Source organism: Pyxicephalus adspersus, chromosome 9 (assembly GCF_032062135.1).
Source record: "Pyxicephalus adspersus chromosome 9, UCB_Pads_2.0, whole genome shotgun sequence".
Classification (NCBI taxonomy): Eukaryota; Metazoa; Chordata; class Amphibia; order Anura; family Pyxicephalidae; genus Pyxicephalus; species Pyxicephalus adspersus.
This window is the reverse complement of record NC_092866.1, coordinates 57,324,665-57,352,624: the sequence shown is the minus strand read 5'-3', so window position 1 is coordinate 57,352,624 and position 27,960 is coordinate 57,324,665. Positions and strand designations below refer to the sequence as shown.

Genomic DNA, 27,960 nt, shown 5'->3' with positions numbered 1-27,960 from the left:
TCCTGACTCCATTTGCCTGCTGCTTTCCTTGACCCCAGCCATCCTTTACTATTCACTGCTTGCTGATTTATTTCACTACATTGTGCTGTCCACCCTGGTGCCCAAAGACCACAACCTGGCAAAATCCTGCAGACCAACATCTTCACTTCTGGAGGCTCTGGAGAAAACCTGGCTGTTGCTTATACTACGCACCTTGCCACTTTTTAGGGCTCACACCATTATTGAGCTACCCATAATGTCTCCTACTGGTTCCTTCCTTTGAAGCATGACATATGTTATTATTATAATGTCACTGGCCCTTTCTTTAGGGGTCCGTTGACTGATGTTTTAGAACCAAAAGTGGGGGAAACTTTACTACCCAAGTCAACAATAGTGGTAAAAACCTAGAAAGCAATAAGCCCTCTTTAAATCTACCAAAAAAAAAAATTGTTAGGCCAAATTGCAAATGAAAAAACAATTACCAGCAATAGCAACATTTGGCATTCCTATAATTTAATTGACAACCTCTGGCCTTTGTGTTATCACATGGTATGGATGTTTAAAAGTGGAACATGAAGGAATCAAACAAGAAAAAAAAGAAAAGCATAGATTTGACTGAGAGATGAATGTAGGAACTCCAGGGAGATTTTCTAAGGGAATTTTGCATTTAAAGTCATTTTTTATGCTGTTTGATTCTGGCCCCCTGCTCAGATAAGGAAGGAAGGCAAGGTAAAGAGATTAGCAAGCAGCTATAGAAACTATTTGATAAAAAGTACCAAGCAATATAGGGGATGATATTTACTGATGTCCTTGCCAGGCACGATTGCATCTGTTTCCTTCTTACTTTAGAAGTCATTCAATGCCCACAATCAGTTGCTTACTGATACGTACACAAGTAAAATGATGCATAGACCTGGTATATCTTTTATCTACAATAAAGTAAATCTAAATCTTAACTGACTTACATGCAGTCTTTATAAACACTGTGCATCATGTACAACTGCCACTTGTTTCCATGAAGTCTTGCTATCCATTTTTTACTTTTGTTGCTTTGGATGGATTCCTGATAGGGTTAAGGGGGGGTTATTACTAATGTGTTACTCTAAAAAAAACATATGACAAGGTGACAGTGCAAAAGTAGTAAGTATGTACCATGCTATACCATGCCAGTGCGGGTGAGGTGAAAGGGAAGAAAGAAGATGAGCGTGCCCTCTGTTCTGTCTGGACCAGAAAAAAAGAAAGAGGCCAGGATGACACAGGACTCAGCCATATTTTTTTTTATAAATATTTGCATGCAGTGAGCTTGGTTTGCAGAGGGATCCAGGGATATTCACCTGTAAAGAAAAATGTTTTTTTTTCTACCTGGAAGCTCAGGTCAGAGATCTCACAAATAAAGTCCACATAATTATGGATGGACTAACCTTTTAATAAAGGTTCTAAACCGGAATTTTAGAATGTCTTTACTTGGTCCATCTGTATACGATACGGACTTAAATTTCCCATGCAACTAAAAAACTTGTAGTTTAGCAGTTGATTGGTAAAGATGGACGAGTCTTCCGAATTCTCTTCTGCCCACTGATCCATGAACTATAGTTTCAGCATGCTATGGGAAAATGTAGAATTACAATTACCATCTCAAGTCCTAATACTTTGACATTTTTTGTTTTTATTTAAGAACAAGGAGGGTCAAATTCTTCTGGGATGGATGCAGGCTTCCAAAACTACAATAATAATAGTGAAAATATTTTTCTCTTCAGTTCACCTTGTTTGTGAAATTTCATCAGCGTGTTATTAAGTTATCTCTTAAATCTAGAGCACCATAAGAACAGAGATACAGTAACTCCAGGGCAAAAGTACCACTGGGTCATAAATGATAGCTTCTTCTGGAAACCCAAGAGGAAAGCTAGTTGCTAAACCATCCTTGAAAAGTAGAATTATATCCAACTGTGACTACTGTGCAGGCCTTGATGCGGGCGAATGGAAGCAATGTGAGCCTACTGCAATGCAGATCATTATCTGGCAACATGGGAAGACTAACCTATATTCCGAAGGAGAGTGTTAAAAAGCTGCTGACATTGGATGAAAAAGGTTCAGTGAGGCCAAAAAAAAGTTAAAAAAGGGAAGTCATTTATAAGCCCTCTGTGGTTTCTTTCATCGTTCTATATGAATTGTGACTAAAACCTCTTCTGACTATTATATTGCTGTAAAGAAAACTATAATTGTTTTGGTCAGTTGTATTTTATTTATTACATTTTTACACTGATAGTTTTCCTTTTTGTTTTTAATATGCGTATGCAAACTTTTTTTATTTGTTTTTTAATAATACAAATTAATATTGAACAGATAACAAAGGGTCCCCAGAGTACCATAGTTTAGCCAAAGAGACAGCACAGCAGTGATTATCACCTGTGCAAGTACTGCCAAAGAATAACTTAGTGTAGTGAAGTTGCCTTTACATCTCTTGAGTCTTTAAATAATGTAAAAATATTTTATTTCCTATTACCTTGAACAGAGGTTCACTCAGCTAAGTAAAAACTGTTCTCTTTTTGTAAAACCTTCCTGTGTCTCTTAGTTCCTGACCTTGTATAATGTCTGGCCAAGTAGTTAATAGGACATCTGACATCTAAATTCTGACTCTCAATTTGTCAGCCAAAGACAAAACCAGTAAAGCTAAAGTAAGAAAAAATAAATCTTTCATGTCAGCATAATTATAATAATTTAAGACTGTCTATTCATTTTTATATTCTTGAAAAAGCTTAGCTATCCCTTGTCACAGAACATCTTTTTTAAGACTTAAGGACACTCATAACAAACTTTAGGGTTGTATAATTGATAACAATGTGGATGGAATCACCTATTGCCGGAGCTATGTGAATGTACAATGCCAATAAATGAAGTGTCCATTTAATAAAATACTGATGATTTTGATTCTGTTATGACTAAATTTTAGTATGTATAGAGAAGAAACTATCAAAGCAGAAAAGGAGGAGAAGAATGTGTTGGCCACTTGGTCATTCAGAAGTTGACGGATGCAGTAACACATCGACTTCCTAATTTGTCCTAACATGGCCAGTTGGTGTTTCTTGCCATGCTCCCTTTTGATGAACTCCTAAGGAGGGGTGAAATTAGTTTTTGTAAATCAATTATAAAGGTATGAGTTGTTTTCTTAGTAAAATGAGGTCTTAACTGGCTTGCTTCTCTGTATTGGTATAACCCACTTTTTGTAATTCATTGGAATGGTGAAAAAATTTGTAATAGCTGGACAAGATGGGACAGAACAGGAAACGCTTCTCTTGAGTTTTCTACAAATAAGCAATAGCACCATGGATTACAAGGGCTTTAGGATAGACCAGTCACCCAAACAGGTTCCATTTTCTTGGGAGTGCTTTCTTGCCTACTATCAGTCTTAACCAGCTGCCATAAAAAAAAAAAGAAAAAAAGAAAACTACTTTGGCAATTTGGCAACTTACCACCATATATGACAAGACAAATGTTTGGAGACATATTTTTCCCGTTACCTGTGCAGTGGATTTTGGCGGTTCTTTTTCAGATATTTTCTAACACAAACTGCACAGAGGACTGTATGGTTTTGTCATCTTTGAGCTGCCATCTTGGTCCAGTAAGCAGATGTTGACTCAAGATGATGCATCATTTTTCTAAAGAGAAAAGCAGATGAATGCATATTTATGGGAATGACTATAAGTTCAGCGAGTCACATGGAATACCTACAGATTTGGCACCATGCATAGCCTGCATATATATAAAAGAGTATACACTGGAATAAATTGAACCATGTTCTGTATGAGTTTTATTTGCCTTCTCTTGGGTCACCTGCATGCAAATGTTTATTAAAAAAATGATCGGTGAGTCAGGTGAGGCTGAAGAACTGGGGTGATTATTATTCTTGTGTAACCTTTTTAAAAGCCTGTAGGATAAAGGTTTTAATAACCACTATAAATATATTGAGCATTTTTTTTTATTTGGAGAAGATAGACTGCCTTGGGAGAACCTTGATGACCCAGTAATAAATTTCTTAAAATCATTTGCTAATATATGGCAACAGATCCATTCTAGGTTTGCCCAGGTTCTCCCAGCCAGGACAGCTTTATTAAATCAAACCTGTTATTTTCTAGAAAATGCACCCATCAAGAATGATAGTTCCTGCAAGCTTTTCATACCTGTTTGAAGGCCATTCGGTGACTTGGATTGACTTCCTTTTCTTCACTAAAATACCTGAACAAAATCCATCCAGATATGGACACACCATAAAAACTCCAGAGTGTGTCCCTGAAAAAGCCCAAACAGACAAGGCAAGCCCCTGAGTGATACATGCTGTCCATGTAGGTTAAATTTTATTCTTTATGTTCAGAAGACTCAGAAAATGTCATTGTCTCCTCTTTTCTTTTATCTCAATAAAATGGCTGCATTTCTTCACTATACTCATAAATGAAAGGATTGTTTCAATAAAATCATAAAAAGAAAATTGCTTTATTAAAGTGCATGTAATTTTATTCAGTGACATAAATAGCTGCAGGGCTTGAGAAAATATCCTTTCCAATGGGACAGCCATTTTCTGTCCAAGTACAGTAGTTAATATTTTAATGCTCACCTTTGTGAGGACACTTGATGCGTTCAACATGGAAAATGTCACGGCGGACTAATGTTTACACCGGCCAAAATTCCCATAGATGTCTTTTGTTTGAATTTCAACTCGGAGTGGATTACACAGGTGTCACTCAGAAGGATGAACTCCTTGGGGACTCAATGGATGGATTCTTAGCATCATTAATGGAAAAAAAGCCAGGGAATATTTTATAATATTACGATCCAATATTATATCACGATCCACGAAAATGTGATTCTACTGCTAATTTAAAGTGAAAACAAACTGAAAAAAAATGGTAATGGTTGTTTTACTACCTAGTGACAAATTAAAAAGATGGTTATAGAATGTGGTACATGCAAAAAACTAATTATACATTAGCATGTAAGCATCACATTACACTTTTACCCTTTGAAATGCATCATCTCGTCATTACTTAGCACTGTGGCTCAGGTCTCTGCTCTGTGCCACATATCTGACCACAATCGTAAGCTTTACCATGATGCTAGAAGCTTGTGCCAGATCCATAAATATTGGTTGTTTTACTCATGACCTGGGTCTACACGGGGAGTAGTCCTGACCTCTAAGACTATGGTGGTCTGTTGCCACGCCTTTAAATGGGTTCAAAGAAATGTATTAGTGGTAATAGGAAGAATAAGTCACTTAAAAAAATGTAGTTTTTGTAATTATAGTACATAACCTAAAATAATCACAACATCATATCTAGGCTGATAGTTTAGTGTATAATTCATAGTCATCCTGCACCATATTTGAAATAAAAGCGTGGAAAACCCGGGTTCCTGACACGTTTCTTTATTCAGCTTCCTCAAGGGAGGTAGAGATTCGTATGCCACTCAAGTTTGGATGATGGGGACTAGTTATGATAAGTTATCATCCAAGAGTAACATGGAGAGGCTTGCTAGGAGTTCGGGTTAGGTTCAGGGGATAACCTTAGTTTTAGTTGTCTGACCGGAGTTACAGGTGTTTCCAGGGGGTAAAAGTAAGCCTGTGTTGGAGGAGTCAGGATGTTACTGCTATCTAGCAGAGTTTCAGGGATTGGGCTGACGACCCACTCTTGGACACACCACTAAAATCCTCCTTCTTTTCTTGAGTACTCATTCCGCACGTGAGCATTAATACACTTCATGCCCTAAATCTGTTTGACTTCTGCCTGACTGCTCATGCTTTGGATAATTTCTACGCTGTTTAGATTTTGTGTACACGCAACTTACCTGTATTTATCTCTGTTGTCAGTCATCTGTTGTTAGTCATTGCTCTTTTTAGCTGCAGAACCTGGGTTCCATTTGCTTGTATCATGTGTCTGAAGACATCTGTTGTTAGTTGTTTATTCACTAAATAATAAACATTGGGCCTGAGTTATTAAAGCTCTTCGAGACTGTAGAAGATAAAACTTGGATGATCATGCAAACCTGAAATAGATGTGGCCCAGAATTGAAAGTTGGTGGATCACCCACATTTGCCTATGTCTATCTTCACCAGTCTTGGAGAGCATTATTAAAACAGGCCCAATGTGGTTCATTTTCTCAGTGCTGTTCACTCACCAAGGTGAATTACCCCTTTACAATTATCCCTTTACAATAGATAATTCATTTAGCTTAGTGAACATGGTGATAATTCACTTTTCAAAGAATACCTAATCATGTACTAGAAAATTAAAAAAAAGTTATTGTGTTCCTTGCATGTCAGGAGATTCATCTAATTTAATAAGTTAAATGAAGTGTATCCCTTGTGAAAGAGATAATTCTCTTTGCTGTGTGAACAGCCTATATTCCTTTATTAAATCAGCCCCAAACATGATACTTTGCTATTAGATATTCAATGTACACTCTGGGTTCTCATCAGGCAGCTAAAATTAGTTTGTATATGTGTGTACATGTTTTCATTTTCTTTTTTACATGCATTTGTAATATATACCTTGATTCACAACTTGTGTATAATATTAGTGCTTCCTTTTTTTGGTATTTCAGTGCTTTTATTAGTTTTGCAAAAAAGTGTAAAGGTTGGCAAGCATGTTGGCAAGCAAGGGATACACAAATAAGCAGCATAAAACACCAGTCCAATAGCAAAGTACAATTATCGAGAAACTTCTCATCCCTGAGTTAAAGTGTATTAAAAGTGTATTAAAATGTATATGTAAAAAAAGTTTTTCCCAATACAAGGCTTTAATAAAAAGAACTCAATATAAAAAATCAAATGTATAAAACAGGCATGACATGGTATGAGAGGGCTGGTTGATAAGAGGTAAAACAAAGACAATGAATGGCAGTGGTGGCAGAGCAAGACCAGGCAGTGGAGGTATATGCTAAAGCTTATGGCTTATCAACATATGGAAACCATAGATTTAAGGTATCATAAAACTGGAATGTTTTATTGTTAAGTTTACAGGTAAGGTCATCATTGACTACAATCCATTTTAACTTATACTTCACAAAATCAATGGGAAGTGCATTCGATTTCCAATGAAAAGCTATGGTAACCCTACTTGCCAGTAAAAAATATGATATAAGGCATAATAGTGGTTTAGGGAGAGTGCAGTCAAATTTAAGGAGTCTTTCTGGAGTCTTAGAAATACCAAAAAAAATAAGATTATAAAATCTAGATCAAAACTTCTGTACCTTAGGACAACGCCGCCAATTATGCAACATTTTACCAAATTATCCACAACTCCGAAAACATAAAGATGAAGCTGAGGAGTTATAATGATGGAGCTTTCCTCGGCCAATCAGGGAGCACTTGAGGTTTTGAATAAGGATACATGTCCCCATTTAACATCTAATGCCTGGGATTGCAAACAGGATTCCCAGGGCTGCAAGAATGATCGCAGCTCCAACAATCCACTGCGATCCCGGGGCACTAGAGGTTAATTAATCCCTATTGCCCAGGGATCTCAGTGGAACTGCAGAAGAACTTTTAATGGAGAGTTCTTCATTGGGAGTTCCTCAAACAGGATTCCCAAGGCTGCAAGGTTGATTGCAGCTCTGAGAATCCATTGCGATCCTGGGGTTATTAACCTCTAGTGCCCGGGGATAGCAGTGGAACTGCAGAAGAACTCTCAATGGAGTTTCTCCGTTGAGAGTTCTGAAGTTCCAATGCCATCCCCAACCACTAGAGGGTAATTACCTCTAGTGCCCAGGTATCTTCTCAATGAATGTGGCTGTGGCCGATGGTTTCGTGAAAACGGTTCAACAGAATTTTGCTTAATCATCGGAAGTTCGAGAAAATTTTTGCGAGAATGCCAGAGGCTCATCCGTAGTGGACATACCCCACTAAACAAAACATACAAGTACAATTCAGTACCAGTTATGATTCTAGCAATATATCTTCTTATGTCCACATGACCTTCCTTAAAAAGAGAGCTGATAACCTCTGGGCTCAGACGTCAGTCCTGGGTCTAAAACCAGGCACACAGCCTTTTCTGTTCTTCTTCTGTTTTTCTCACCATGGTTTGGCCAGCAGACAGATCTCACTTTTCCCTTACTCTGACATAGAAGTCCACAACAGCTTCCTCCATGGAATGTCTGGCAGGTAATGTCATCTTTCACTGATCATTCTTTGGTGCAATAATTTGCAAGACAAAGCACAAAAGTAAGCAAAGTGCAATGCAACAGGGTATCCAGGAAACATATCCCTATATATTATATGATGTCTCTATTAGTACGTGTTGGTGATAGTCTTAGGGTTCATCAGAATGTTTTTTTTTTTTCTAAACTGTAATTAAAATGTAATTTACTTTTCTTTTAATGTGGCTGGGAAGCTGCATTTAATATGCACTGTGCTGGGCAGTACTGAAAATCCTTCAGATAAGGCAATATGCTGTCTTTGCATGTATGAAGCTGTGGGATGGACTATGCTTTGTTTATCACTTATATTACTGTCAACATCTACACCAGAAGCAAGGGTGACAACATTGTAATAAACTTGCTAAAAACCATTACCCGTGATTTAATAATTTGGCCATAGCTTTATTCATATGTCAATATTTGTGGCAAGGTTGGTGATGAAAAGATAGAGTTCTGGATTGAAGGATTATGTGATTATTATCATTAATAATAAACAGGATTTAATATCGCCAACATATTACGTAGCACTGTACATTAAATAGGGGGAATTAAAGTGAGTTATTTGTACCTAAAGCAGGTTAAACCTTGGCATAGCCTCAAAAAAAATGGTTACCAAAGGCACCGAAAATACATTCTTTTCCTCTATGTTGGGTGAATCTGTTCCATTGTAAATCATTGTCCTTACAATTGTTCATTTCTCTTTGCAGAATGCAATTGGCTCTGGCATTCTTTCCGTGGTGAGGTGACCTCGTTGTTGTGATTTATGGCTGGGTCATGTTGGCTGCTGGTCTTGTCACCAATATGGTTTATGTGTATTTTGCATTAGGATAGGGAGAGTCTCAATGTTAGTGCATGGCAGCTGAGTCTAGTTAATAAAAGCAGGCATATAAAGGATGAAATATGTCCACAGTAATTAGCAAGTGCAGCAATAAACTATAAATCTTTTTTTTTTCTTCTTTTATGATACACCGGCTCTACTATGACATGCTGGTGGCACACGTAGCAGTATAAAACAAGGTGTATATAAAAATCAGGCACTGCCATCAAATTAGATTGGACTGGGAAATATATAAAAAGGCTACAAGAAATGGAGGGGTAGAGTGTAATATTAAAAAAAAGATGAAATATGAAAATACTGCTGTAATTTGTTAAATTTAGGAGTGGCTTAAGGTGAACCTATATTTCCTATAGGTGCTAATATACTGACAAGAGTGCAGAGCAGAGGCATGGTGGTGCCCACCCATTTATATAAATCTCAAACTGATTACCTGATAAAAATCATTTGGGTCACCCTGCTATTTCATCCCTCCCACCAAACACAATGCTTGTAATAATGCTTATTTAGTCTATAGCAGTCGTTTTTGACATTTTTACCATGTGTGAACCCTTGATTAACTTTAAGGTTTTTGGGAACCCCTACTATAATTACTACATCCATAGTTTACAGTATAAAACTGTGACGGTCAGTTGAGAAAATGAACCTTACATTGCTGGTCTTTGGAAATAGTGTCATCTTTACAGCCAAAAAGATCATTGGTGTCAATTCAGCTGACCCAAGAAGCACAATTTGTTTATTGATGAAGGAAGCCCCAACAACTTGCAGAGGAATCCTACGTTCCATGGAACCCTTGTTGAGAAACACTGGTCTATAAGTAATTATATTGGAGTTACACTGAATGAGATGGCCAATCAGAGGAAGTTGGTTTTCTTTAGAGGTAATGAGAACATTGATGGTCCGCCACATTACAGGGCTGGAACAAGGTAAAGCTCTGGCTTTAGGGGGCAAGGAATATGGTAAGTATATATTATATCCCAATGGGCCCTGGACCCTCCTCAGCCAACAGGGGCTCCAAGTACGACACGGAGGCCCCAAATCAGTTCTGCACAGGCACCCAATGTTGGCTACAACCACCATTGGTGGGAAGTATCAAAGGGAATGTGCTGTGTGTGACACATTTTTATATTTTCTGGTCATTACAGTAAAAGGATGCAGAATTAAACTCTATGAACAAAATGTTTTGTTTTAAATAGTCAGTTGAAGTCACTGTTGGGTTTAATTGCACTTCCAAAAATGCAATTATGATTGCAGCAAACCAAATGCAGGCCTGGATGTATTTATAGTGTCATTTCATAGCCCTAGCAATAAAATCATGGTGAGATATCAGCACAGGGAAGGCACCACTTAGTAAACTTTTTACTGCATTTCTGTGTAGGTAACTTTAATTTGCTAATACTTACATCATTCTTCAAAGTTTACTTTGAGCACTAAGCGCAACATAAAATATCTGTGCCATACAAATAGTTCGATTTAATGGTCTCTCCTTCTAAAAAAAAGTAAAAGCTACAAAGTAAAAGTGCCCCTTTAAAATCTCTGACCTCATTTGGTAGTGACAGGCCCAATAATGCAGACATATTAATTTAATTAACTATTGCTGAACTTCCTTTAAATTCTTTCCAATAAAGCGTACTCCGCAGCAAATCGCGGCACTAAATCCAAAGATCTTCCAGGCAATTTGAGGCATTAGTCTGTGCTACTGCACAGTAAGCAGGTAATAAATGTTCGCAGCCTCTTAAATATTCATGAGCGGCAGACTGTAAATTGGGCTTTTCAAACAATTTTGTCTAATTTTAATAGCTTGTTGTTCTGAAGCAAAGCTGCCAAAGATGCGGTAGCGCATAACTCCTGTGGCCGTCGCTTAAATTGCGACTCAAGTCAAAAAAAGAACAACCTGTTTTCTAAGCCATCTTAATGACCTCTGTCTGTCCGTAATATCTTCTGCAGAGTCCTTGCTTCTGTGTAAAACACCCTGCACCAACCTAACCAAGCTGGGCCGCCCAGCTAGGCTATACCTGGCCAAGTTTTCTGGGATTCAGTGCACACTTTGCTTCTGGTAATAAATCTAGTTTTTCCCCATAGGTGATCTGTTCACAGCTGGGTCTTACAGTCCTAAGCCGAAAAAGCAGCACAGCTCTACAAACTGGAGGAGTAAAAAAGCTGTGCACACAGGTTTGTGTACAGATTAGTGTGCTATATGCTGAGATTCTTGCCTGTAGAGGTGCCTGTAGGAACATGCCGGAAGTAAACAATATTTAAAAAGTTATAATAAAATATGATCAAGAAGTTACATTTTTAAGGCAACCTGCTGAATTTTGAGTACATGGAAAACCCTGAACATTGTATTGTAACCAAACGTGTTGGGTGGGATCGAGGTGGTTCTAGCAACATGTTACTGGTGAAACAATCTTAAATGGCCCTAGTGAAACTATTTTAAAAACTCAAAAATAAATTAGGGTAAATGTTTTTTTTTTTCAAATATAAAACAAAACAAAATTACTATGGCCATGTTTTATCAGTCACTCCAGGTATTCTGGTGAAAATACCACGTTCAGGGGATGAGCAATTAGCTTGTAAAGTCATCAAGTTAAAATGGTAAAATGGAGACAATAAAGGTAGATGGAGAAAATAGAGATGTCAACATAGTGAAAATCACTTGCACATTCTAACCCTTCAGCATGTGAATATGATAACAAGGATCATAATGAAAGTTCTGGCTGAAACTCTAAGGCTTTGCAACTTGTTGAAGCAGCTCAGTGAAAGTGATAGCCAGAGTTCCCATTATTATCTGTCTTTAAAGTGTATGTCAGGCAAAAAAATGCAAGCATCTGTTCCTAATGTAAAAAAAAGTTAAATATAAATGTACTGTGCTATATTACACACCTCTATCTCCTACCTAAGACTTGTAAATGCTTGGATTATTTATTCATTGTATATATATATATTCCTGTGAAAATATTTAAATATAGCAGGGAAAAAAATGAGGGTATAGATTTGTAAAAGTGTAGTAATATCAGTAATCTGCAGCAATCTTATCTAAAGTGTATTCTTTCTGCATATAAATCCTCCTTTTCTTCTTATTTTTCTTCTTTACTTCCATCTGTATTTTATTATTATTATTATTATTATTATTAATATAAACAGGATTGATATACTACCAACATATTACACAGCGCTGTACTTTAAAAAGGGGTTGCAAATGGCAGACAGATACAGACAGTGACACAGGAGGAGCAGAGGACCCTGTGCCAAAGAGCTTGCAATCTAGGAGGTGGGGGAAGTATTACACAATAGGAGGGGACATTTGGAGTGGTGGGAAGTAGTGAGGGTTTAGGAGACAAAACAAGATAGGTAGGCAAGTTTTAGAAGATTTTTTTTTTTTTTTTTAATGAACAGAAAGTAGAAGCAAGCGGAAGAGTTTCTACTTTTTCTTTTCCTCTTTCTGTATATAAATACATAGAAATATAATATAGGGGTTGCATTAGTGCCCAAGGTCTTTACATCATGTAGGTTGAATACTACTCCTCCCTGGTCATCAGCTACTCCTTTTTCTTTCCTTCTTCGTTTCTGTAAAAAATTAAATATAAATATAATATGGAGGTTGCCTTAGTACCCAAAGCCTGATTACTGCGACTCCATGGTCACTCTACTTCTTGGACAAGGATACTGGCTGAGAGATGAAAGTCATGGAAATTCTTGTGTTTACATAGTTGTGGGTTCTGTTCATATACAAATCAAACCTTTATTGTTCAACTTTTGGTTTGTTACAAAGTTGCTATGCTAGCATCTATACATTGGAATAGAGGAGACCTAAGGGTATTTTAGGTGGGCAGTGGGGTTGCGATAAGTTTACCTTATCCTCGAGCCCAAGAACCCTGGGCATATGTAGACTTTTTACATGTTGCCTCTTAACCATGGCTCCCTATAGAAAATAAGTGGGGCAGAACTAAGTTGTTTAGTACTCTTCTGGGTCTACTGAACATTGAAACACTGATTTATTAGGAACTAATGCACTGGTTGGAAGAGAAGGTAATGGCAAGGTGTCAACCAAGGAAGCCCTCAGGAATGCCTCCCAACTCAACGTTGCTTCCTTCTGCCTGCAGCAAATTGATACCATCATTTCAGCCATGTCGTTTACTGCTCAAGGATGGCCTTTTATTAATAATAGTGCATTGTATTCCATTGCTGTATACTGTGATACATTTTTTTTTCAGGTAGACCCATCAATTACTAAAGGATTTAATACAATATATATTTTTATTTAGACATTGAAAAAAATAAAACTTAAGTTTCTTTTTATGTAAGTTTTAAAAAATATAGTTTCCCTTTAATACATATGTAAAGTGTACAATATGCTATTTCTGCATTGCTGTTTTTGTTCCAATTTCTATGAATAATTCTACATTCTAGTACATCATTCCATCAGTCTACATAGCCTGGAATGGAAATGAAGTACAAGCTGCCATTCATAATTATTGACCAGGTCTGTATCATATCTCACTGTCCCTGTAATATGATCATTGTTAGAGCACCTTTCACTTAGATATAATTATTTGTCTGTGTTGGCAATATCCTATTCGGCCTTGGGCAATCAAAAGTGACTGTGCTCTGATTAATTTGCCCGGGAGGCCTACAACAGAATTCCTTCCTCTTATTGAGTAACTTGACTTTCCTTAGTGCACTTCCTTGGTAGGCATTCAATTTTTTTTTTCACTTTGGTTTGTTGACAAGCAGGCCTAGGCATGGCAAGATAAAGGCCAACCAACTCAATTTGTCATCGGCCCGCATCCTTGTCACGGTGGAATGATAAATGCCTTCTAATAAATCATGTCAGGGACATACAGGGCTGTTCCTAGCTCAAAAATAAACCGGTGACCCGGCGACAGGAGCCAGAGGTAATGGGAACATAGCTTCAGCGGCAACATGTCTCTATCATACTTCATCGGCAGCTGGTGGCTCCCTGGGGGGAAAAGCCTGAATGTCTTGTCTTTTCAGGATCCCTGGGCCTGTCATTGACACCAGCAAAGAAAAACAATGTTATGTACTACTGAACGGACTAAAACTAATGTGCCTTAGTCTTTTAATGGTATCTGTAGATTTTACCATATAAATATATAATAGCAATATTCTCAGCAACGGAGGGATCAGAATAGTATACAGGAGGATGTAAATAATGAGGAATATCATACATATAATACTGGAAGGTATATGTAGAACATAATATATAAATATAAATATATATATATATATATATTCTTACATATGATTAGTTTCAGTGGTTAGGGGGGGTAGAAAATCTGTATTAGAAGAATACCGGGATAGCTCAGTTTTTGGTAGAAAGATATGATATAAATCCCAATGTGAACAAATTATAGAAAAAGTGGATATGTCTGTGTGAGGAGGAGATTGTTTTTCATTTCCATGTAATAGAAAGCTATATTGGATTTTCATATTGGAGACCAAAATTCCAAAGAGCATGTATTTTGAAAGAAAAGCCACTCATTAGCAGGGTTTACCCCTATTCTCTTGTCCCCTGGTTCATTCCCTCTTTACCTTTTATTACTTTCATCTGTCACTATGTTTTTCTCCTCTTTTCCCTTCTTCCCTAAAGATTCAATTGTCTCCACAGTCAAGTACAATACAATGAGTTTCAATCGGTGGGAATTGTTGCCTATTCCTAATTAAAGTGTGACTTTATGTGCAGGTATGAGACTTCAGTGTCCCTAACACAGCTCTCAACTGTACATTTACCTTGTTGCTGATTTGTGTATTAACAGGTTAGGTTATGCTCCAAAACATTTAAATATCTAATATCCAGATTAAATATGTGCTGTCTTTTAACCTCATTGTGATTTCAATATAGCAGCCATTGACTGATTGACAAGAGATAACCCCCAATTGTTCTTGTTTCAAAAGTAAATATCCAGATAAAATCCTCAAACTGGAACAAAGTCCAACCTGACTGCATTATATTTGCATTATTCATTAGGTGCCAACACTGAGCTGATAGGATGGATTTATTTCAAGTAGGCTTATTGAGTTTTTTTAGATGGACGTTTTGTATACTCTCTTTCACTGCACTTGTTTCCTTGAACTTACATTGAGGTCTTATATTAATATTACTATTCATCAGAATGTATAGCTGCCTGTCATTGAAAGTGTAAGGTCAGGTTCAAGTTTGGGCAATCCCGAGTGGCTCCTGGTGGATGGACTTAAGAACCAGTATCCGCACATTTGACAGCTGGAAACAGTCCCGACATACATTTTAATTTCTTATTTTTATGGGGGGTGCCGTTGAGAGAAGCTACATGTAGCATGTCCCCAGAAGCAGCTGTTTTCTGGCATGAAACCTCACGGACAGTGTGAACATTGCTTTAAGCTGCATATCCAGTTTTATTTACAAAGATGATAAACACTCATATACGATTTTGGTGATCCTCATGGGAGGGGCTTGCCTGCTTGTTTTCTAATAATACTCAGATATAAAATTCCAGCAACCAGTTCCATTAGGTACCAGTATGACTTTAATGTATATCAACAGCTAATTTTCTTTACTTGTGGATAGATAGAAATCGAACCACTTAAGAAAAGGAATCCTTAGGGGAAATTATTATATTATATTATATAAAAATAGCAAATGATAAAAACACTCGCTAGCTACAACAAGAAATAAAAGTAGTTGGATTGGATGAAAATATAGAATGGACTTCCAGTTCCTAGCAATGTTGATGCTATATTTTCTAATATATCATGTACATAATGGGAGGCATTCTGTTCCAATTTTGTTTTTGCATTTATTTGGATATCCATATCCCATAATTTAGTTCACATATAGCCAAGAGGTATGTATACCTTCATGGAAGAACTCATGCCCTAAACACAGATTTGGTTAGTGGCTTAAAATTGTGACTAGGAGTGTTTGGGTAAATCCAATTCAGATTCTAACCTGAATTTTTCTTTGTCTAAACTCGGATTAGACCTCTAAATTTTAGTTCTAATCTGACATTGATATACCAATCAATGACAAGTATAGTAGCCAAAGTATGCCAACGAAAGCTGTTGTTATCCAGCACCTGGATTGGTTGAACAGTGGCAGGAGCTCAGCTGGGCAGAGCATCTTTCATTTTCATTTTTTTAGGCCAATCCAGGAAGGAGACAGGTGGGGGGTGGTTATCAGGGAACCACATATTTAAAGAGGGCTTTCATATTTCAAAAAACTCTCTGTCTAAACTTTAACAGAACTTGGTCATGTTGTAAGGATGAGGCCTCTCCCTCAATGATGGCCCTTGTCTCCGTTGGGGAAAAGTAGGGGTCTAGCTTTTGCCAAAAATGGAGGCCACATGCATTTTGTCCCCCCCATCCAGAGGCACACATGCTTGCTAACCTATCTCCTATCCATGAAGGTCCCAAGCCTAATAAAGGTCCTGGTTTTGTCATTGGATATTTTATCAGTCTGTCATTGGCATGATGTCATGTGTATATTTTTTTTTAATGAAACAAAAAAAAAAACAAAAAGACAAATATTCCAACCGCTAGTTCTAAGCACTTCTAATTGTTACTCTTTATTGAATGGTAGAACTAGATTATAGTATTACCCAAATCCCCATACCCCATTCAATAATAAAGTACTCAATGATTATTCTTTTTCTAAAAGTCATTCTTTAATAAAGGAGGATTATGCAGAAACTGCATATTATAAAAGAAACCCCAAAAGATTTAACCTTTTCGATTATATATTCAGGTCAGTATTGCTACAAAAAAAAAAAATTCAGAGATATTAAATTGTGACTGTGTTATAAATGTTGGGCTGAAAATCAAATTTGCTCTCATTATTCTGCACCTGGTTCTTGTGATATTGGTGTTATGTAGGGGACTATACAAGTGTGGGGCTGGCCATGAAACCCTGTGAACTGAATCACTATTTTTTTAGATAAATTATCATAATTATGTTCTTATAGAATCATATATGCTTTTTTGTATCTATGTAATATATAGTCATGTTTCTTTTTTGGTAGTTACATTGGCCTTTTTGTATGATTCCTTTATTATTCCTTATTTATATTTGTCCATTTTGTAGAGTTATGAGGATGATATGGTGACTATATCGTTCTAAAGGTTGCTGGGGGGCGCACTGCAAAGACAAGCAATTATTAAACTCACACTTAGACCCATGTAAGACTAGTAACATATGGCTGGTGGGATGTAAGACAAATGGCATGTACAGCAAAAGGAACACTAAAGGGGTAATTATTAAAAAAGGGTGTCCTGATAATAGATTTTTACTACATTCATTTTACATTTGCAAATCGGATTTCCACTTTTTTTAATAGCAAATTCATTAAATAGTACATACATGTTAGCCAGTCTTCACTTGAAGCTGCTTTTAAATATCCTGAAGTTGTTCTTGTGCCAAATAAAACCCACAAACCTCTTTTTCAGAAATAAAAGCAAAATCTAAAATATTATACAGGTAGTCCCCCAGTTAAGGACATCGGACACAGGGGCGACTCCTAGATTTGAACGGGGCTTACCTGCTTTCTCTTGTGCAGGACGGTGGCTTACGGGGGGGGAGGGGCTGTTTGCATGATTTACAGAAGAAATCCCTTGCTAAACACATCTGAGGTTGTGGGTGATCTTAAGGACTGAGCAACCACTCTTTAATGACCAGAAGTTAATGGATGTCTAGGCTCCATAAAGTTTTTTTTTTTTTTGCTGTGTTTGTGATAAACTCACAACAGTAAGGATTTTATACAATAACTGACACCATGCTGCCTAATAATATGTTGAGACAAACATCTGTCCTTATTGCAGTTATTAAATTAATGTACCTGTTCCGACCTACATACAAATTCAACTTAAATTCACACCTACATGCCTTATCTCATATGTAGCCCCTGGACTACCTGTATTCACAATAATATTGATTTTATGTAGTGGGTTTTTTATGAACATTAGGGAGCTTTATATATAACTAGGATAGCTATGATCTGGAGGCCATGCAAAGGAATACATCTTTTAAACTGCCTACCACTAGACCATCCTGAGCCAGAACAGAAATAGCAACTGGAAATGGTGGTAGTGGGGGAAGTTGGAAGGGGGGATAATATTTCTATTTTTATTGTCTGCCTGCTTTCTCAACCATTTTAACATGGAGGAATCCTTGAAATAACTTTTAGGTATTAGGGAACCCCATCTATATTTAATATATCCACAACTCACAGTACATTTGCATGATGGTCATTTGGAAGAATGTCATCCTTACAGAAAGCCAAATAGATCATTGGTGTCACTAAAACTCACCTGAGTTGAACTGTTCAATCTCAAGGAAACCCAAGCAACCACTGGAGGAACCCCGGTTCAGAAACCTTGTACTAAAGAAAGAGTGAAAGGCTGACCCATTGGTATGCTGACATAAAATGGCCAGGTTCACTTAAAAGGGTGTGCAGTGGATTGGCAAACTCAAAAGAGCCCACACCAAACCACACCTGGATGAGTTTGCCTATCACTACCAGCACTTGAGCAAGCATGCTACAGGGATTATTGAAGATTGGGGACATGCCTTAGGAAACAGCCATTGACTCATGACATTAAATTACTACTACTACATCTCCTTTATAAATCCAGAACATTGCTTTCTCATGTCTCATTAAATTATATGCACCAAAAAATATATAAAAAGGTTCCAGCTAATCTAAAAATGTAAACGTAGAAAAGAATGGACAACGTAAATATAAACGTAGAAAATAAATGAATTAACCCAAACTAACATATCTTTAAGGCAAAATCTTATATACCAACTCTCAATTTGTTCTAGTTACCATAGAGAGCAATGGAGAATTAATGGGCAAATCAGAAATGTGAGAATGGTCCCCAAAACAATGGACATTTTGGGACATCAATTTTGGGGACAAGTGTTCAATGCGTCTCATTTCTTCTAACTTCCTGTTGTATCTCTGCGTCAGAAAAAATTACAAAGGAAAATTGCTCTAATGGAACACAAACAGCAACATAATAGCCTGGAGGGGATGTAAACCTTTCCTACACTTCTCAAAACTGAAATCATTTTTGGCTACCCAAACTAAATACTGGAAATTTAAATTATATTTTCCCTGCTATCTTGGTAAGGCACCAAGATAAGGAAAAAATGCAAACTGCTGTCTACAAAGTCAAGCGGCAAAGAGCTACATGTGCCCTAAAAGCCACAGGCTGGGTACCGGGACTTTAAACTCTCAACTTGAAGCCTCTGAGGTTTCCACCAAAAGAAAAGGAACAGCACACAATTACATAGCATGTTATACCTTTATAAAAAAAGTATCACTGGCTTACAAAAAGGTTAAAAGAAGGAAGACAGAAAATACAGTAATTACAGAATATTTATTATTTAGTGTCCTCTGTCACCTGTAAATATTCAGCTGAAGCTTTGTCACAAGAAGATAAAAGGATAAAGATCAGCAAGCTGAAGTAAAAATTACATGTTGCTCTAAGCCACGGGTTACAAATGTTATTTTTGAAAGTATACGGTAGCGAAAAGAGAACTGCCTGACAATCAAGTGTGGCTTTCATAACTCCTTTATTTATTCAAACTTACATAGCATTGGGTATCGTCACTAGTCATTGTATTATTATCATCATTATTATCTTATAATAATAATTATCTTTATCTTTAGAGAGAATTTCCAACATGACTCAATAGGCTTAAAGAAAAACAGCCATGATTTGGCTTATGCAAAATTCAGCAATTCATTGGTAAAGTGGAATTTTCATTAAAAAAAAAACAACTTACCTTTAATTTTAAAGAGCCCACGATCCTATTCCAGTCGGTCTCGCACCAGAACAGCCAGTGACACCATCTTCTTCCATCTTCTGGGTTCTTCTTATGTCCCCTGATCTTACAATGCACAGGTTATGTAATGTTTCTTCCTGATGATGTAAAAAAAATGTGCCAATCTCATTGCACATGTGTCAGATCAGCACGCAGGCGCAGTGAGATCGGCACAGGCAAATCCCTTCTGCACATGCTCAAGGCCAGACCTGGTCAATTGACTTCCTCTATGTTTAAAACATAACACATAATTTTCTAAGGTATAATGATCCTATTTTATAATCATATGGCTAAAAATAATTATTATCCAAATTATTATCCAAACATTCTAGTTTAGTGAATGAAGCCTCATGACTCCCAACTTTTGATTGCGCATGTCAGTATAAATTAGCATCTGTAGTTAAGACAAATGGAAATGGTTCAGAAGAACCAATGGACCACAAAATGTTAGCTCCAAAGTATTCTGAAAGTTCTCCTAAACCATTTGTGGTAACTAAAGATTCAATTTAATAGGTCAAATAAAGAGCCAAATAAAAACATCCCACATATTCTGCAAGTGGATATCCAAATAGTTGCAAATAGTCAGTGGGGACTGGTTCTCTTTTATGACTTTAGTTTCAAAAGTCTTTTTTGCCCTTTCCTCCCTTTTATTTTGGAAGTGTTGGTTGCTCACCTACCAACTTTTTACATTTCAAGTCTATCCTAACCTATAAATCTTCTCGCTGAATAAATAGGACAAATCGGGGTTTATATTGTATATTTTTTTATTTTATAGGTTTTATTTAGTAAGAAAAGAGTAGAATTCAAAAGAAATAATAATGTTCCTGTTAATTATTCCCAGTGAAACTTTTTTTGCAGTTCATATAGCAACAGACGTCTCTCCAATAGGAGCTGCTGCAACTTGCTGCCTTTTAAATTTATATGAGACAAATCATTTTAAATGCAGCTGTGTAATAATTAGGCTGCAGGGATATAAGTAGTTAAAGAATGCCGATCAGCTATCACAAAGAAAGTTTATATCAAGCTATGTGCACTTTTGTTCTGAATTGCCAAAAATACCTAATCTTAGTTTAGATCAATGCGCTGCGGAAACCCAGATTTACTGCAATGCATGGCAATAAACATAATACACACATAGGATCTGATTGAAAAAACGCTCTCCAAGACTGGAGAAGGTAGACTGTCATGGGACAACCTGGATGATTCAGCAAACATGGAATGGATTTTGCTATAAGTTGGCAAATGTTTTCAATCCTGGAACAGATCTATTCCAGGTTTGCAGGATGACAAGAAGTTCTCCTATGAAAGTTTATCTCTGTTAGAAGAACCTAAAGCAAAAATCAAAGTAAGAAGTAAACTGTAAAACAGGGACAGGCACCCCTTTTGCTCAAGTTAAAGATTGAGAAGACTCTGTACCTCTGTATCTGTAGCCTACTAATCATAAATATCCATTGGAAAGAGTCACATATTTAAAAGTATCAAGGTCAATATTCCAGTCCAGGAGAACTTTTATAAATCAGGCCCATAACAATGAACATACCATTACCTTTGAAGCCCCTAACACCACGCTTGACACCATACACCTCACAACTATCAACGCACTAAATCATGCATCTGGTTATATTCAGCATTCTCCACCATTGGCCTTAATATACCCAACAAATTCCATTATTTCACTCAGTATACTCCGCATTTCCAATAGTATTTTAAATCTCTCCATTAATTCCACATATTGCAGCCCCCTGTGAAGCAGAGCTAAAGATCCTGCAGTACTAATAAATTCAGAAGTAGCATTGTTCCTCATAGGCGGTGCTTGTTTTATTACAGTGGGATGAGACATGTTGTAGGGGCGTGGCTATCACCACTGTCACTGCTGATTTTGTCTGTTCTGCATTATAGATGTGATTATTATTTTTTTCTTTAGTCATAGTTCTAAGTCACAATCACAACCTAACAATTTGAAATAATTGCGACTAAATTACACACAATTAACCTATTCATTGGAAATAATGTTTTATGTATGGAGCCCATAATGTCAGCGATGGGGTTTTAAATTTTCTACTACCTCCTAATTAACTGTTATTGTTTGGATTGCAGCACTGCCATTACCGCAATGATTAAATGGCACAGCAATAATTACACAAGGAACAATATTATATTTTCTTTAGGAAGAGAAGAATATAATTTAGGGCTCATTAAATAATAGAAGAGATCTGTTTATGTCACCAGATGTGCCCCGCTATACTATAAGCCCAGCTGTGTGATCCTAGCCTGCTATGGTTAGGAGGTGGATAAGAGTCTGCAATGCCATTTCAGCTGAAACATTTTTTTGTAATCAACAGAATCAGTAGAAAGTAGATGTTCTCAGTGGGGGGATTCCTCCTCTCTTCCTGCCCCAAGTGCACCAGGTGAAAACATGAAAGGGTTTGAATGTCACCTTTAAAAAAGAAAAACAGGACTGTTAAAATCAAAATGAAGAGATAAACAAGGGGGCTTTTGAAGAAAAAAAAGCATACATTTTTACTTACATTATGTAAAAATTTATTAAGAATTTCTGCAGAATGTACAAGACAGTAATTAGTAAGTAATGGTAATGCATCAACACATAAGATCATAGGTAGATTTAGGTAAATATCCAAAGAAAGACCGTAGTTGTCCCAGTTCCTGACACGTTTCTACATTTGGCTTCATCAGGGGATATAGACACTAGGGATGAGCAAGAGTGAATATTAAATTCGATTTCGTGACAAATCAGGCTTTTCTTGCTTACCAAAAATGTAAGTGAGAACAGCCTTCTGATTCGCAGTGAGGTCGAGCTCTCCCTGAAAAGGAGGATTTCCAGGGCTGCATCATGCAGCCCTGGAAATCCTCTGCGATCCCCAGACAGTACAGGGTAATAAACCTCTAGTCCCCCGGGGATTGCACACTCTTCTCAATGAATGCAGCCACAGCTGTAATCATTGAGAAGATGCCCGGCACAGGAGAACCTCCCGACATCGAAATAAAATAAAAAAAATAAAATAAAAGGGTGGCTATCGCTTTTATATATTGGAAAAAAATGTGCCCAGTTCACTTACTGTGAAAATAAATCTGGAAGAAAAAAGATGCTGGTGATTGTCGTTCTGCCCAGCACTGGAAAGAAGAGAGAAGCCATGATTTTCCTAGTAAAGGTAAGTACTATTTTTTTTAATGAAATGCATGGGTATACATGCCTATTCTATGCTTGGACTCTATGTATCCTTAAGCTAACATTAGGCTAACATAATTAGCTGCTTGTTGCACTTTGCCTGAAATGGTATTCATGGACATTTGTTAGTTGTCTCTGACAAATAAAACGTGGCCAAAGATGTATATGTCACTTTTCTGTACTTTATATTGCTATAAGTTACCCCCTTCTATAAACCCATCCTCTATTGGGAAATATTCTGTAATAGAGAATGTTAGGTGAATTTCAGATTCACTACAGAGCTTTTCTTTAATACCTGTCAAATTGATAAAGAAGCAAGTAAGGGAAAGAAATGAATGCTATACAGCCACTGCAGACTGAGGGGAATATCTATATCACAAAATTGGCTGAACAAGAATACAACTAAAAAAGTTCACCTATATTTTTTCATCTATATTTTAGCCTATTGCCTGGAGTCCAACCTTAAATAACCTCATCCAACTGCCAGGTGAAATTGAACCCTCTATTATGCTTCGCTGTCTACCATCACCTTCAATTGCTATATATTCGGCGTTGTCTCTTTCAGCTGACCAGTTTACAAACAGAACACGTAGGGGTGATAACCCGCACATCTTGAATATCAATCAAATTACTTGAGGTTGGCTTGATGAGATGATTATCCAGTTCAAGCAAAAAAAGCAGAGGGAGGCAAAGTTGAATTCATGACCATTAATCTGAATATCAGCTCTGCTGTGTAATTGGAAAATTGTGAGAACGATTAAGGATAATGCTAGAGAATACTCAAATGCAGGTTCACGTTGCAGATAATCACTGCACTTCATCGTAATGTCTATAAATGTACCTTAAAGGAGAATTGGTAAACACAAAATTCTGAACGCAGTAGGCAAACTGAAAAACTATTTACATAGAGAACACAAGGACTTGATTTTATCCATCAATTCAACGTATAGCTGAATGTAACTGCAACAGAACTGCTGCCGCTGCCATTGTCTATTCTTCTATACAAGGTCTGCTTATAAATAATGAGGCTGATATAATTACTCACTTTTATTTATTGATATGACAATTCTAATGTTTGTCCCCTTCAATATTCTCTCTATTAACATTTAAGCACTGATGCCGTCTAGTTTTCCACTGGTGGAAGGCATGGAGCAGATCAGTTTATGTCAGCTGTTTCAAGATATCTGATGTTTTTTCTTTTACTGCATCCGTTGAATCAAAATGTGTTCCTTTAGGCACCGAATAAAATTTAGGAAAAAGAAAAAAGTCCCACGGTCTTCTATTCTGAATAGGAGGATGTTCCAGCGTAGCAAGGAGTTTGTCGGCCACGGAACGTGCTGTGTGAGAAGGAGCATTGTCCTGATGAAGAATACATTTCTCAGATTTTTCATAACTTCCTTATAATAATGTTGGGTCACTGGAACCAATTCTGCCGAAATAGAGCCCTTCATGTCACAAAACACGATGAGCCTGGCTTTCAATTTGGACAACTCTTGATGTTGAAGGTGCATTGAGTGTGTTTTGGTTTCAGTATCATACTGGAAGATCCGGGTGATGACTTTATGAAAAAGGTTCCATTCCACCTCAAGTCGCTGCAGAATTTTATTTGCAAATTTGCAAATAAAATTCAAATTGATGGCTTGCTCAACTTTTATGGTTTCAGCACATGAAGGGAAACACAACGGCAATAAATGGCGTCTGACAACAAACGAAAAAGCAGAGAAGGCCAGGGCTTGTCGTGAGCGTTTGGAGAAGTTTGTACATTCATGGTAAGTGCTCATAATCATCTCACTGCTTTGTGATAGAGATAGTCTTCCTATTTCATAGACAGACTTTGTATATTTCAGAGGAACATCTAACCTGCTGTGTAATTTGACATTTGGCTCACATTTATTTTCCAGCCAAGCCTTCAGAAATGTTAATATTTGTTGATCTTTGAACAAATGAAACTTGGGCAAGTTCACCCATCACTCGTCTTTAAGGACAACAATACATGGAGCTATGTATATAAATCAGAGAGTCTGGCATTCCCTCAAACATTTAATTTCCAGGTCCATGTGCTTCGATGGCATTGAATCTTTGAAGGAATGTCAGATTCCCTCTTTAAAAATAGAGCCCATAATGTCCCACCAATAGGAAGTGACATACCTTTCCCCCCACACCCTTAAATAAATGCCACATGAGTTAATTTTACATAAATCCTCAATTTCATTTTAAGGTGCAAATCCCCTTTAAAGCTCCTACATCTACTAACACGCTGAACAAAATCACTTTTTCGCAGCATGTTATTCATTTTAATATTCATAAATACATTCACAGAGCAAGCGGAAAAAAAAGAAAGTCACAACTGAATTATCCCTGAGCATTATTATTATTTTTACATTTGTTAATCTATTACTGACATATTAATTTGGCTCTGTCACTCGGTGACCTATATTTTGAATTGCGTATCAAGCGGTGACATGTGTTGGGAGTTCAATATTACTTTGTGACATCTATCTGGAGTTACACATCCATTAGTGACATTTATTTGACTTTAAATCACAATGGAGAGTGACAGAATGAGGCCTACAGCCACCCTCCAGTTGCAGATGAAAATGTGTTGATAATAATTACAGCTTTTGTTATCTGTGCCCCTTATGAAAACATTGCTGTCTCAATATGGAAAGATGTGACAAGGCCTCTTCTCCACTGAGAAAGGCCAAGAATAACGCAAAGGTGCAGCGGTCAGACTGATGCTGCCGAAAACCAAGATACGTATATATGTGTGGAAGCCAACATCTTTGTTCTAATACAATTTAATATCATATGAAAAATGCAAAGCTCCCGTTAATTATCTCCGTTTTGGTTGATTGTGCTAGTGAAAGTGTTTTGTCTGATAAGTCTGATAAGTGAAAAAAATATACCTGTTGCTCATTACTTTCTCTGCCCTCTGCTCTGCTGCCTTGCTAGGGGTTATGGTGTTCTAAGCTGTGCAGTACCCCTACCTATCCTGACTGCCTGGCCCAAAGAAAAGGTCTTCAAGCCTGTGGAAGCATTGGTATGATCTGGGGTGCTTGTGGGGGCAGTGATATGATCTGAGGTGCCCTGAGGTCATTGTTATGATTTGGGGGGCCTGTGGGGTCATTGATATGATCTGGGGTGCCTGTGGGTGCAGTGTTATGATCTAGGGTGCATGTGGGGTCAGTGTTATAAGCCTGAGGTGCCTGTGGGGGCAGTGTTATGATTTGGGGTACTTACAAGGGCAGCGGTATTTCCTGGGATGCTAGCGGGGTCAGTGTTATGATCTTTGCTGGTTCTAATAGTAACCCTGCAGGACCTTGATGCTATGTTATAGATTGCCAAGGGCCACAAAAATAGCTAATATTGGAAGATGTGAAAAGATTTTTCTCAAAAAACGTTAGCCCAAAGCCCCTGTAGCTCTGCCCCTACTATGCAAGGGTCAATTGGTTGTGTTCCCCAGTTCTGCTCAGGTTGTCGGGAGGCTTACTGGGTTGTAGCCCAGTTCTTGATTAGTTGGGTGGTTGACTAGAATCTACATCAGAGCTTGCACAGGGGCCACTGGTCACTTGCCTACTTATTGGACTCTGATTTAGCATCATCTCTCTGTTACAGTCCCCCTATGTTCTTCTTTTTCTACAAGCTGCCTGAACAAGTTAAAGCATGAGAGAATAAGACAAAATTGGGAGATTATAATTAGGGATCTGAACAAGCTCCGCCACTGAGCTCTTTAATGCTGACAAGTTGATACATCAGCCCTATAGTCTTTTGCTTTTATTTCTTGGAATATATCTAAGGATATAAAGCATTTTCTCTACAACTTAATGTGATCTCTGCTATGAATTTTCAGTAGCATAATAATGCCATTTAAAGCGAGATTTCGGCTGTAATGCAGTCAGCGTAAGAACAGAGATCCCGTAGCCGTAGGGGGCTAGCTTTTTATTTGTATAAATAGTCAGTGTTTTTCGCTTTCATGTTATGCATTTTGTTATGTATAATTCTCTTGGGTTTTTCTTACATTGAATATTTGGGTCATCGCTGTGTCTAGCTGCTTTACAGAATAAGAATAGTATAATTTACTGGCCAAACAATATAGAAAGTTAAAGGGAACCTGTGAGCCGTTTAAAAACGGCTTTAAAAATGCTATGACACTTACTTGCTTCTTTTTTATTTTGGTTACTAAGAGCTTAAAGTTCCCTACTTTAAAGTCTTGTCCAAAGAAAACAACATTTTTGGCCACTAGGATGTTCTGATTGGACAAAATGAGGCCATATGAATAATTCTATGTCCAAAAGTCTGGAAAGTCAAGCTCAAGTTTAAAGTCAAGTTTAAAGTTTAAAGTCAAAGTCAAGTTTAAACCAGTTTCAGAAGACAAAATAGTGGGAGCCGTTATGAAAAATAAAGACAACAGAGATTTCCTAGTGGTGTCTAGGGATGAGCGAGAATGCCTCTGCCATTCTCGCAAAAATTTCCTCGAACTTCAGATGGGTCCACAAAATTTCAGCAAACTGATTTCGCTGACCGGTTCGAAGTTCCAGGAAATCATTTCAGGAAATCATGCAGCCCTGGAATCCTACTGTGTGTGATCTAGGGGTCTAGAGACTTGTCCCAATTTAACCTCTAGTGCTGAGGATCACACACTGAGCTGATCAATAAATGCAGCTGTGGCTGCATTCATTGATCAGCACAGCCTGCGGGACTTTTTTTTAATAGGAAAATTCGATCTCGATAGGAGAATTTACACCAGCCGTTCTCACTTTTCGGTAAGCGAGAACGGTCGAACTGGCCACAAGATCGAGTTTATAAATCTCGCTCATCCCTAGTGGTGTCTTCTATTAGACAGGACTCCTGATTTTACATTTTTAAGGCAGTAAGTAGCCAGTGGTAGGTTTCTTTTTCTTGTGCAAGTCACATATCTTTTCTTTAAAACTTTAAACCTGCCCCACTATAGCT

At 37.4% G+C, this 27,960-nt stretch overlaps 2 long non-coding RNA genes across 2 annotated transcripts in view; both read right to left on the bottom strand.

Annotated features, from left to right (window-relative positions):
- Positions 1–27,960, bottom strand: part of LOC140338098 (uncharacterized) — a 134,932-nt gene that overhangs the window by 24,946 nt on the left and 82,026 nt on the right. The window lies entirely within an intron of this gene.
- On the bottom strand, positions 1,300–5,154 carry LOC140338100 (uncharacterized). The gene is made up of 3 exons (XR_011922182.1): positions 4,589–5,154; positions 3,498–3,635; positions 1,300–1,582 (listed from the first exon to the last, which is right to left on the bottom strand). It is a non-coding gene; the product is annotated as an uncharacterized lncRNA (long non-coding RNA).